The sequence below is a fragment of the Brassica oleracea genome, chromosome C9 (genome assembly GCF_000695525.1).
Source record: "Brassica oleracea var. oleracea cultivar TO1000 chromosome C9, BOL, whole genome shotgun sequence".
Classification (NCBI taxonomy): domain Eukaryota; kingdom Viridiplantae; phylum Streptophyta; class Magnoliopsida; order Brassicales; family Brassicaceae; genus Brassica; species Brassica oleracea.
Genome location: NC_027756.1, coordinates 19,814,684 through 19,827,341, shown reverse-complemented (window position 1 = coordinate 19,827,341; position 12,658 = coordinate 19,814,684).

Genomic DNA, 12,658 nt, shown 5'->3' with positions numbered 1-12,658 from the left:
CAATAGCTTGGTTTAGGTTTTGGTGCTTAAAAAGAAAATAGCTAGACTTAGGGTTTTTATTCAGGAAAATTGGGAATGTAATCCTACAGATGCCTAATGAGTTGCATGCATGATAATGTAAAGCTCAACTACTTTGATAAACAAGTCAATCAGCTCTCGCATGTATTGACTTGTCTATTAACTTAGAATCATCACCTCTACAATATTGCGATCCACATCTAAGAAGTCCTAATCACAAAACCACATTATACTATATCCTAGCTTAACAACAAAATTCATCTAGCCAACAATTTAGCAAATCTCGTCTTTCATTCCCCTCTACCAACCTCATTTCTTAGCATAAATAAAAGTGAAGGCTTTACCTTGGGAGTATCGATCACAGGATGCAAGGATTCTCAAACAAGTATTTAGACATGCAGGTAAACATTTGTTCCTATCCTCTCTCTCTACTAATTTTCTCTCTTGGTCAAAATCTTCTTATATGCAAGATTGGACAGGCTTCTATGAATCAAGTCAAGCCTTAATGGTGGTTGCCACCAAGTCCTGTTCATTTCTTTTTGACCTATATCCTAGGATTATCTGTGAAGCAAGCCTTAATGGTTGTAGCCACCAAGTGCTGTTCGAATTCCTTCCTAATAAATCTCTATATATATATATATTATAAATAAATAAATAAATATATATATATATATATATATATATATATATATTTTTCTAATAAACTCTTTGCTTTTATATATATATATATATATATATATATATATTTTTCTATATATAATCTATATTTCGAAAATAGAGAGAGATAGGGTGATAAATCTATATACACAAGGCTTTACCTTCCAGACTTGTTTGAAGAATCCGATCCCATGTATACCAAGCCCCAAGACAAGCAGTTGTGTCAAGTTTAGTGTTGGAGGACAGCTTTGGTTCCTTCAAAACAATCTAAGCAAGAGTGGATAGTTGACAGGTTGATCCACTTTAGTATCTTTAGTACTATCTGCAATCAGTAAGTCTAGAATGGTGCTAAAGAGTGTTTAGATCTCTCGCAAAATCTATAAGTTCATAATCCCCTTCTTGACTCAATAATAACTTAATTTTGAAAACATTTTAATAAGACTAATAAATAAATAAATATCAGTATACCTCCCCCCAGACTTAAACTACACTGTCCCCAGTGTAAATTCAGTCGGAGTTATGGTTAGAAATAAATCATAAGGACTCAATGTAACAAGTAAGAACGATATACATACCCGGAATGAATGTCGACCGATGTAAGGATTTTGAAATCGGTAGACGCAGGTAATGCAATGTCGATCGATGTCGACTATTTCGCGTCGGTCGATACTGATGGCAATCGTCTACTCGGTTCTTTTTTTTTTGACTTGTAATAATTAAAAACCAACATAAATAATAGATCAATATAAACTTAATAAATATTAACTAATAGTGGGTTTCTTCCCACTCAGTGCTTTGTTATAGTCATTTAGCTTGACTTTGTAGGTGATTTGGCTAGTAGTGTTGAGAACTAGGACTTGTTTGAAAACAAGTATCCATCTCTTCTTTGCGCTTATTGAACCATGTACCAGTGAAGTCTCTCATTTCTTCATCCCCTCTGTGCCATTTATCTTTCATTGTTGCAGTTGTGTTTTCAATTCTCTGCAATCTTTCACCAAGACTCTCATGGTTGAACTGATGTCTGGTAAGTGTGGTGTAAGTGTCATCTGAGATCTCCTCTCTACGGTAATGTGTGTTGGACAAGTCGGATGTCATCTTTGGTACTAGCCGGTCTCGGTTCGTAGCGTTGTCGACCGATGTTCGATGGTGAATGCCGGTCGATATGTTGTTGCGTCTGTCGATCGATAGCGCTGCTTCTGGTCGACGGGCAATGTAACTCTGAATCTCCACTAGCTCCCCTTGTATAGCTTCAACCTTGGAGGTCAAAGCACTAATGCTAAGATCCATTGGGAAATAGAGGTCATCACATCTCCCATCAGGCCTCTCCTCTGTAGTTTCCAGAGCTCTATAGATTCCTTCTACCAACTGATCTATCTCTTCTCTGGTGTGGAAATCTGGTTGAGACTTCATCGTGTGTGGGCGTGGCGGACCGCCGTCGATCGATGCTGTCAAGCGGTTGTCGATCGATGTGCGATGATGTCTGTCGATCGATGGAGGTAGTCTGCTGTCGATCGATGGAGGTCGAGTAACGTCGGTCGCGTGCTGAATTCTGGTTATGTTTTGGTTCATCTCCTCTATGCAAGTAGTTAGCCAACTGATACTATCATTCAATGGATTGTAGACACCATCAAGCTTCATCTGGAAAGCTTCTTTGTTCCTCTCATGTTCACCACAGACTCCATAGAACATCTCATTGATTTTGTCCTTGGTGTAGATCTATGGTACCAATTTTGTGTGTGTGAATGAGCTAGCATGTTCAGGAAGACAAATGTAGGCTGGCTCATTTCTTGAAGCTCTTTCCAGAAGTCTTCTGATATCCTTGTTGTGAACAGGAATGGTGCGTCCATCTAGATCTCTGGCGTGTCTCCGATCATCTCTATAGACTCCATACTCATCTTTCTCTTGCCAGTTGAATTTCCTGCGTCCATCTAGATCTCTTGCGTGTCTTCTGCCGAATTCTCGCTGTCTGTCGATCTATGTTGGGACGTCAACGTCGATCGATGGTTGAGTTGTATGGCGAGATCGTTGTATGAAGCCGTTGTCTATGCCACCAGCTGTGTCATAGAACTCCTTTGTAGCCTTCTGTTCTTGATTGCTGCGTTGATGCATGAACAGATTGTCTGCTCCATTGGCTGTCTGAAGGATATCTAAGATATCTTCTCGAGATACGTGTAGTGTGTGGCCGTCTATTGCTTTTGTGTAGCCATCAGGGTCCCTGAAAATACCAAATTCATCAGGAGTTAGATACTGGTTATCTAATTTATCTTTTTCGCTTACAGTGGTTTTCAGTATTGGACGGTTATCAATCGATGTTGCATTGTTGTTGTCGATCGATTGTTGATGACGAGTGTCGATCGATTGTTGATGACGAGTGTCGATCGATGAACGGATTTCCCTGTCGATCGGATGGCTGAAACGACTTTTTTCCCAAGCAGCTTCTGCTTGAATCTGATCTGTTTCATCGCGTCTTTGCATGTTAAGCAGCTCCTCGTCTGTGAAACTGTCTTGTAATTTATCTGCTCATGGGGCGTAGGTTGTTGTTTCTACTGCAAAGCTTTCGTGGTGGTGTTCATCTGCCCAACTACCAATCGAGTAGTCACCTTCTTGTGCATGGTGCACTTCAGTGTCGATCGATTTGTAGTAGGCAGCGTCGGTCGATGCTCGCTTTCGGCATCGTTGATGAGATTGAGTGTCGATCGATGGTGCATTTCTTGTCCAAGAGGAATGATGTAAGAGTTTATCTTCCTCATCAAGGATGGCTCTGTACTCAGTAACTCGTTCCTCCTAATAGTCTTCATCATACTCGTCTGTATGCATATTCTGTCTGGTGTAAGAGGCAATTGTGGGGTTGTAGTAGTCGTTCTCCCACTCATCTGGACAAGTGTCGACCGATTTGTCTCCTTCTACGTCAGTCAATTTTGGGTGGCGGCTGTCGATCGATGCAATGGGATGAGTGTCGATCGTACTCGGCTCCACAGTGGCAAGCTGCAATGATTCCTGAATCATTGATTCTTTTGGAGATCGTATGTGGCTTCTTGACTGGGATAGGGTCGTAGTGGGCATTATGATCGATGAGTGTTAGACACAACTGGTTGGTTTGCAAGTTGCACACTGCTCCCACTGTTGACAAGAAAGCTCTCCCAAGTAGTAGAGAAGAGTTCCAGTTTAACTTAATGTCCAAGACATGGAAATCAACTGGAACTTAGGCATTACCAATCTGCACTTCTAAGTCTCTCACAATTCCTCCTGAGTTCCTCTGGGAACAATCCACAAAAGTGAACAATTCATGTGAAGGCTCCACCTGCAGACCCAGATAGTCTGCCATAACCCTAGGTAGGATGCTGACTGATGCTTTTGTGTCGCACAAGGCATGTGGGAATTCAATACCCTTCACCGTGCATGGTATTGCAAATTGCCCAGGATCACTCTTCTTCTTCAATGTAATCCTCATCATCATCTTTTCTCTAGCTTCACAGAACTTTCTCCTGATGTCTTCTTCTTTCTCTATGGTTTCTCTGAATAACATCCACAATCTGTGGGTATAATAAGCCTCCTCGAATGGCTTATGTAGAGGAATCCTGACGACTCTCTTTCGGAAATTTTCCTTTTCCTTTTCATTAGCCCCCCTCTTCAGATGTTTTGCCACTTTTTCCTTTCTTCTTCTTAGGATTCTTACAGTAGGAACCCTATACTCTTCCATAGGATCCTCTCCATCATCTGAAGGTGTCCTGACGGGCGCTGGTGGGTATTCTGAAGGTTTGGGTTTGGGCCTGAGTGCGTTAAGTCGTGCAACATCTATCTTTGGCATCTGCACTCGGTAGGTAATAGGGGCTCGTCAGTCGATAGGCGCTGGAGGTTGTCGATCGATGTTGGCCTCTAAGTGTCGATCGATGTTGCTGTTGGCATGTCGATCGATTCTGACGTTAACAGGGCTGGGCAGATTTGGGTGTTTTGCTGTGAACTCCTCGTGAGTTAGAATCTGCACGGCATTGCAAGACGCGGTTGACACTGTAGTCGTCGTTGATAGATGCTCTGGAGTTCCTGTCGATCGATTTGGACTGGCGTATGTCGATCGATGTTCGAGGTCTGGCGTCGATCGACACCATTGCGATCCACCGAAACTCATTAAACTTTCTACCTCGAAATCTCCTTCTTGCTGCTTCTCTTCCTTCACCACTTGCCAAAAGTCATCCTCAATGATGGCATTCACATGGTGTTTCATCACATCATCCCCTACTCCTCTTGTCGAGAATTCCTGCCTCTTAGCAGCCTCTCCTGTCTGCACAACCTGCATCTCCATCTTCTTCACATGAGTGCTCAAAGTCTCAAACTTTGTGTTCAGGTTGGTGTAGACAGAATCTATCTTCCCACTGAAGTCCACTGTCATTCTCTGCTATGCCTCAAGAACCCTATCGAGCATCTCTTCAATCATGCTCTCTTGAGTAGGCGGTGGTGGCTTCTAGTAGTAGGAACTTCCATAATTCATGGTGTTGTTGTAGCTGTTGTTGTAGGGTTTCTGGTACTGTGAATTTTGGTTGAAATTACTCATATTTCCATAGGAGTTTCTGTTTCCACCCTGGTTTCCAGAACCTTTGAATCTAGTTCCACCAATGTAGTTCACCTCTACTTCCTCTGCTCTCCCCTCTACTGCTTCTGCATCTTCAACAAAGCTAACCTGCTACTATCCAGCTTTGCCTTCACCTCATCGATCTGATCATTCTCAAGGAAGGTGGCAGATCTGATCATTCTGAAGGAAGGTGGCAGATCTTTTCCTCTCAAAATCAGTGTTCTTGGTGCTGTTGCTGGATGCTAGGTTTTCAATAACCTTGACTGTCTTCTCTGGATTCCTGGTGTAGAAGTTTCCATTGCTGGAAGCATCAAGAGCCATCTGGTACTGCACCGCGATGCCTCTGTAGAAAGTACTAGCAGTTGTACTTCACTGAATCCATGGTGTGGACAGTCTCTCTGGTAAGACTTGAATCTGATCCAAGATCCTCTGAATGATTCTGCAGGCTCGTGAGTGAATATAGCAATCTTGCTCCTCAAGTCTTCAGCACGCGCTTCATCAAAGAAATTGCATAAGAATGCATTCTTGATTTCGCTCCAGGATTTAAGAAATCCTGGTTGTAACTGCTTGAGGCAATGCAGAGCTTCTCCATTAAGTGAATATCTGAAGAGCTTGCATAACAGGTAGTCCTCAGAGACTCCCTCGACTCTAATAGCAGAAATCAGATCCTCGAACCTCTCCAGATGGTCCATAGGATGCTCGTGGGATAATCCATGGTAGGGTAGCTGTCCCACAAGTGTGTAGTACTGCGCTTTCAACTCAAAATTCCTCTGAATAGTGGGACGAAGGATGGCTGATCTGTTGGTGTAGTATTTGATCTGGACGGTTGTAGTCAGCCAACGTTTTGGGTTGCGCAGCCTCATCTACAGGTAAAGTAGTACCTGTAGCAGTAGCATCAGGTCAGGGATTGCAGCCCCCTGAGCATCTATCCTCTGACCTGCTGCATTATGCAGATGATCCTCCTGGTCATGCAGGTCCCCATTGTTATCGCGTACAAGTATCAAAGGCGCAACCATGTCTCGCGGCTCAGTATCGATCGACGTCCGGGATGGAATGTCGATCGATCCAAGGGTAGGTTCTAGGTAGCTAATCTAGACACATGCATTAATGAACAATTCTAAAGATGATTATCATAACTCAGCAATCTATAGCTTGGGCTAATCCTTCCTAACCTATTTAAACCCTAAAATCTAACAATAGAACTACTCAGACATGGCTAAGCAATTCATAACAGCGGTTAAGTATGAAAACTTCATTAGAATAGTAAATAGATATTAATGGAGTTCCAATCACGAATTATAACTTTGGATCATCTTTCCAATCTATCAAAATCCTAAAACCTTTGCTGTGAAAATAGTAAAACATTAAAAGCACACTTTGCCTCTAACATGGTGGCAAAGGTTATATAATTAGGGTAAAACTCGTCAGGGGTAATCTTGTAAAATGTTGAAGTCTTGGGCTTCAAGTTGGCTGTGACCAAACGGGCTTTCTGAGCGCTTCGCTGTCGATCGATACCAAGACATGCGTATCGATCGATTCTTTCTCTCGAATATCGACCGATGGTCGAGCTCGATGGCCATCTCGGGTGCTTGCTCCAAATATCTCCAAAATACTCCAAAATCATCACTTATCTCCAAAACACTACTGATCTTATAAATATAATAAATAGACTCTATAATATAATAATTATTAGTAAAAACACCTATAAACTATGGATGAAAATGGGTCAAATCCATAGTCTTTCAGATGCTAATGGTTTATAGATTCAATTCTAGAACGCGATTTTAATAAGTAAGCAATCCAACTTTCGCATGCAAATGCTAATCAGATGTCTAAGTCTAGTCTCAGTTGTCGGTTATTGACTTGGAGCGAGCGTCGATCGATGCTATGGCCTGAGCGTCGATCGTTGCTTCCTCAGACAAGCATTAACAACCTAATCAATTAAGTTCACTTAGATTCCTAGACCAACTCTCGTATGCGCCTAAAATATAAAATCCAGCAGAGTTCTGGTTCCGTTAATTGATTGCACTTTCGTGCCTCTCAACTATCCTATGATTCTAGGTTCAAACAATTAGTCACACTGTCGTGCTATTATAACTATTCCAGATCCTAGTATTACAAATAACCCTGGTGTAGAGATCTATAGATAATCTAGCAATGCTAATTGATTATTAGTTTGACGTTAAGCTCATGAAATCCCTAAACCTAACAAGATGATTACTCAGACATAGAATCAATAACACAAATCATAGTCTAAATAATAGATAAAGAAATCAATGATAAAACCAAAGGAGTTCCAATTAATATCTGAAGCAGAGTTGATCTTCTCTCCAAACCTAAGATAAAACAATAGAATATGATAATAGAAAGTTTGTAGCCGTCAACAATGGCTTAGAAATATATAAATAGGGTTTATGGTCGTCCATGGGCATTTTGATAACTTTGTGTGGCTTCTAGGCTTCAATAGGTCTTGAAATATTCTTGGCCCACGTTCTGGCATCACTGTCGATCTATGGCAAGGGTGCACCGTCGATCGACAGTCCTTCATCTCCTCAACAGCTTCCTCTCGCAAGGCAGACTGACCACTATTCAGTAAAATGGGCATAACCTCTGCTACAGGATGCTGATTGACCGCAGACAGGTGGAATTGGAAAGCTAACTAAAAGCTCTATCTTGTGTCAAAATATTGGCTCAATCTAACGGTGGTAAGGTCTCCATCAATAGTTAGACATCTGACACGTATGTGGAGTTCTGCACTCAAAAGGCTCCAAAAGACACCAAAATAACCACTTTCCTCCAAATCATCTCTGAACCTGTAAATACTCTAAATAGACTCTATATTGTAGTAAATATATATTAAAACACTTAGACCAAGATTATCGCTGACACTTAAGTGGGTTTTTAAAATAAATAACCAATTTAATTAAATCAAAACAGAATAAAAGGGGTGTTACCGATCCTTAACTAGGGATTTTAGGAATCGTTTGGGTTTTTCAACCACGTGTCGAGCATACAAAATTTCTGAATTTATTTTTTCTTTTTTGTTTTCTTTCTTTTTTCTTTTCTCTCGGTTCCTCATCTTCTCTGTTTCCCAATCGATTTCTACAAAGACGACGACTCCAACAACAAAAAAAAATAAATTAAAATTGACATATACTCCCTCTGTTTTTAATTGTGTTTATCTTTGTTTCATAATTTTAAGCCAATAACAATTCAGTAGGTGCAATTAAGTTTTTTGAAATTTGCAATTAGTTAATAAAACATGTCTTGAAAATGTAAAAAATGGATCTTTTTAAAACAAATTTTTTCCTAGAATATGTAATATTAAGGAACAGAGGGAGTATGTGTTTAGTTTTGTGTATATTACATATTTTAAAATTTTATTTTAAGTTTAATGAAGAGTTTGTTTATGTTTAATTTTGAAACACTTTTTTTTGAAACATCGTTTATTTATGTTTAATTAGTTATTTGATTTTATGGATTTGGTTAGTTAAATTTTCAAACAAATAATGCACTAGAAGACTTCTAGAGAAGAAGTCTTCTGAGCGAATAGTAAATTAAGTTAGAAGACTTCACAGAAAGTCTTCTGAATCGAAAATATTTAACCTTATTGGAAACTTTTGTCTCACAATAAAAAGAAAATTTATATATTCTCTTTCTTCCTCTCAAATTGCAGCAACAAAAATATAATGTTTCTCACTCTAAAACTCTCTAACCTCTCTCTAATCTATTTAAAAATGAAAACACCAAAATTTATATCAATTGTTTGTTGGGGTCAAAATCGGTCACGATGGAATCAATGTCTGAAAGTCCCTGTAAAAATCAGCATGAACTTTTTTACGAAAAGAAATCTTCGTAAAGAGATCTTTACGAAGAACTTTGCGGTAAAATATTCCACTAATCTCGGTTAATTCGTTGAAACTAAACACCAATAGTCCGAGAACGCGTTCATGAAACGTCAGATAAAAATCCGGACAAGGTCGCTACATAGCGACCGGTCCGCAAACGAGCCAGTCGCTACGTAGCAACCGACCCGGGAACGTGTCGGTCGCGACGTAGCGACCGAGTCGGTCGCTACGTAGCGACCGACCAAGCCATTCGGTCGGTCACTACGTAGCAGCCGACCAAACCTTTTGTTCGGTCGCTACGTAGCGACTGATCCAGCGCGGACCAGGTCGCTACGTAGCGACCAAACTATCTCGGACATCGATCAACGTGTACGACCCAAATCCGTGCATTCTCGTCTGTTCGTCAATGCTAGCTCCCATGTACCGCAGCCATATCATTTCTCACATCATTCCGATCAAATTTACCGTTGAAACTTTACGATAAAAACCGCAAGAACTTTTTTTTGTCGAAAAGAAAATCGTAACACACGTTTCATGTCGAAAGACGGCCTAACGAGGTCTAAAACGCGACTACAAGCCCACCTACGATTCTTTAAGAATAGCTCATAGATATTATGACGGTTGATGTTTTTATTATAAAAACAAATATAAAGATAAGTTTCCGCAGAAAAATGTTAAGTTTCCGCGGATAAACGTGAATATCAGAAAAAATGGAATATCTCCATTTTTCACTTAAGACGGCATAAGGGCAGGAAGGGAAAAGCTAAAACCGACCTTGGAGGAGTATATAAGGAGGCCTAGGCGAAAGGCACAAGGGGAGAACTTTTCCAGAGAAAACTTAGCACTTAGAGCAATTTTAGGCAACTTTCCGTTTTTGTTATTCGAGCTGCGACACAATTAGGTCTTTGCAGTCTTAGGGTTTTAGAACTAGGAATCTCGCCGACAGCTCTCGTAGCCCAGGTTCTTATCTTGTTGTAACGCTCAAACGCGGATTTGGAATAAGATCTATTTTGCTCTCTTTTCGATTTCTTATTTTTCTCGTCTTTATTTCGTGTTCTGATTGCTTGGCGTGTGGTTTAGCAGATATCTGGAACCTCTGGGAAATTAGGGTTTTCCTAACTTTCATTATTTAAACGGAAATCGACAGTGCGAATTTCGGTTCCCACAGTTTGGCGCTAGAAGGAGGGGGATACAAATTACCCTAACTCATAGTCGCAAAAACCTTGATCAAAACAATGTCTGGAAATACGAAAGATATAATCGCAGTTCGCAACAACGCTGGTAAGACAACTCCAGCTGCCACTTTGCCTATGGCCAACGCTTACGCAAGCGCCACAGTTCTTGAGAAAATCAAAAACCTTTCCGCGACCTTTCGCCACAGGAAGTTCAATGAAACGAGCTCGCGATTTCTCTTTCTAAACATAAAGGGAAACGATAAATCTTATCAAACCCCATAAGTTTGGCTCATTACCGAACTAAAGAAATCTCAACGTGTAAGGGTTTTACCAAAACACGTTTTCCGAAAACTTTTCGGAAAAGTAAAACTTCCTCTCCCTAAAACTGTAGAAAATCCCTAGGTTAATCGCGGAAAAAAAGCACATCAAATCGGGTACATAACTCGCCGATGTACTTCTTCCGACTATCTTGCGGAAAACCCCTAGGTTAGGCACGGAAAAAAGGAAGCACATCAAATCAGGCACATAACTCACCGCTGTACTTCTTCTGAATATCTTTTGGAAAAACCCTAGATTTATCGTAGAAAAAGGAAGCGCAGCAAATCGGTTATGAAAACTCAACGGCTGTACTTCTTCCAAATAACTTTCAGAGAAACGAAGATAATTTCTATAGAATCACTTGAAACCTAAAACAGCTGACGAAGACTAAATAAAGCAAAACGGGAGATCGTATCTCCACCGCTAATACGTTTTCTGAAGCCTAAGGTTTCATAAGAATTCAAGTATCACTTCCATAGTAATAAATTCCGCGAGTTGTCGATGTTTGTCACCTAAATCTTACTTCGGAAAAAACTACTCAAAACTTCCACGGATCAATCCCACGGATATGAGAAAAACTTCTAATTAAGTTTGGTTGCAATAATTAACCTCGTCACGGCTCTCGTACATCCAAAACTTGAAAACTTCTTTACGTAACAAATCTTGTAAAATTATGCTCGACAACATCTTCTGAAATAACATTTGCAAAAATTAAGCTCGATAACCTTTAACGAAACAACTTTCGTAAAATTAAAATCGATAACATTTTGCGGAATAACTTTCGTAAAATTAAACTCGATATCATTTTTCGAAAAACTTTCGTAAAACTAAAGTTGGCAACATTTGACAACTTTCGAAAATCTAACAACAATCGTAGAAAAAGAATCTCCGATAAGGAAAGAGATGGAGCGAAATCCGAGAATCAAAATTCGCCCATCCGCCTTTCTCCACGGTCTCACCATCCTTCCTCTCGCGCCTCGATCTGTCGCCAAAATCACATCACCAGGCAAGTCTTCCTGATCATCCTTGGCACCTCTTAATCATTGCTGGCTATTCCTAAACGGTAGAAAAGTTTTCGACGAGATGCTCATTCATTTTCGTAAATCTAATGATACTAAGATTGAAACATAGATCACGAAAACCGCAAATATTGGCAGCAGCCTAAACATGGCCAGGAAAGCAGAGAAGTCCAGGAAGAAACAATATTCTTGCTATTCGAAATGGGCAGACAGACACGAAAAGAGTAAGGGCAAATGAGCAAGCAAAACAGAGAAGAGGCTAACCCGAATTTTCGAGAGAACTAAGGTATTTCCGACTTGAAACCAGGCTTGGAATTTTCGTAGGAAATTACTAAGAAATAGAAACGCCTTTGAGACTGCCGTAGAACTTTAGGGAACTTAAAACCTAAGTGGATAGTCTAGCGAACTAAGTCTTAGGCGATTTTTCCTGTCCCGGTATATTGTTCCATGACTGTTCAGGCAGATCTTGCAAAACGATCTAAACTCTCTGAAAATCGAGAAACAATCGCCACGCATATTCAGATCACTTCCTAAAGAAAGAAAGAACTAGAGACACGAATGTTGTCTTAAAACCGATTTGTTTCTAGCGATTTTCTTAAAGTCGACATATCCCAAGTCGTCAACTGATATACCATGGATTTGACCAATTTTCATCCATGGTATATAAGTATTTTTCTATCTATATATTATATATTATATCCTATTAGGTATGTTTTCAGGTTCAGAAGTATCTTAGAGTAAAGTGATGATTATGGAGCATTTAGGAGCTTAAAAGAGATTTCATCCGAGCTGACCATTAGAGGTCGATACGAAGAAGAGGCAATTGCTCGACGCACATCCAGTGCTGTCGATCGATACAGAAGAGAAGCCTAGACGATTGAAGATTATGATCGATCGATGTACATCCTGTACCATCGATCGATGTCGAGACGCGAGATGCGCGACTTGGTTCCAGCCGACTTTAAACCCAAGGCTTCACCAAATTACAAGATTACCCCTGACGAGTTTTTAACCTAATAGTTATATACTTGCCTAAGTGTTAGGAGGCAAGGGAAT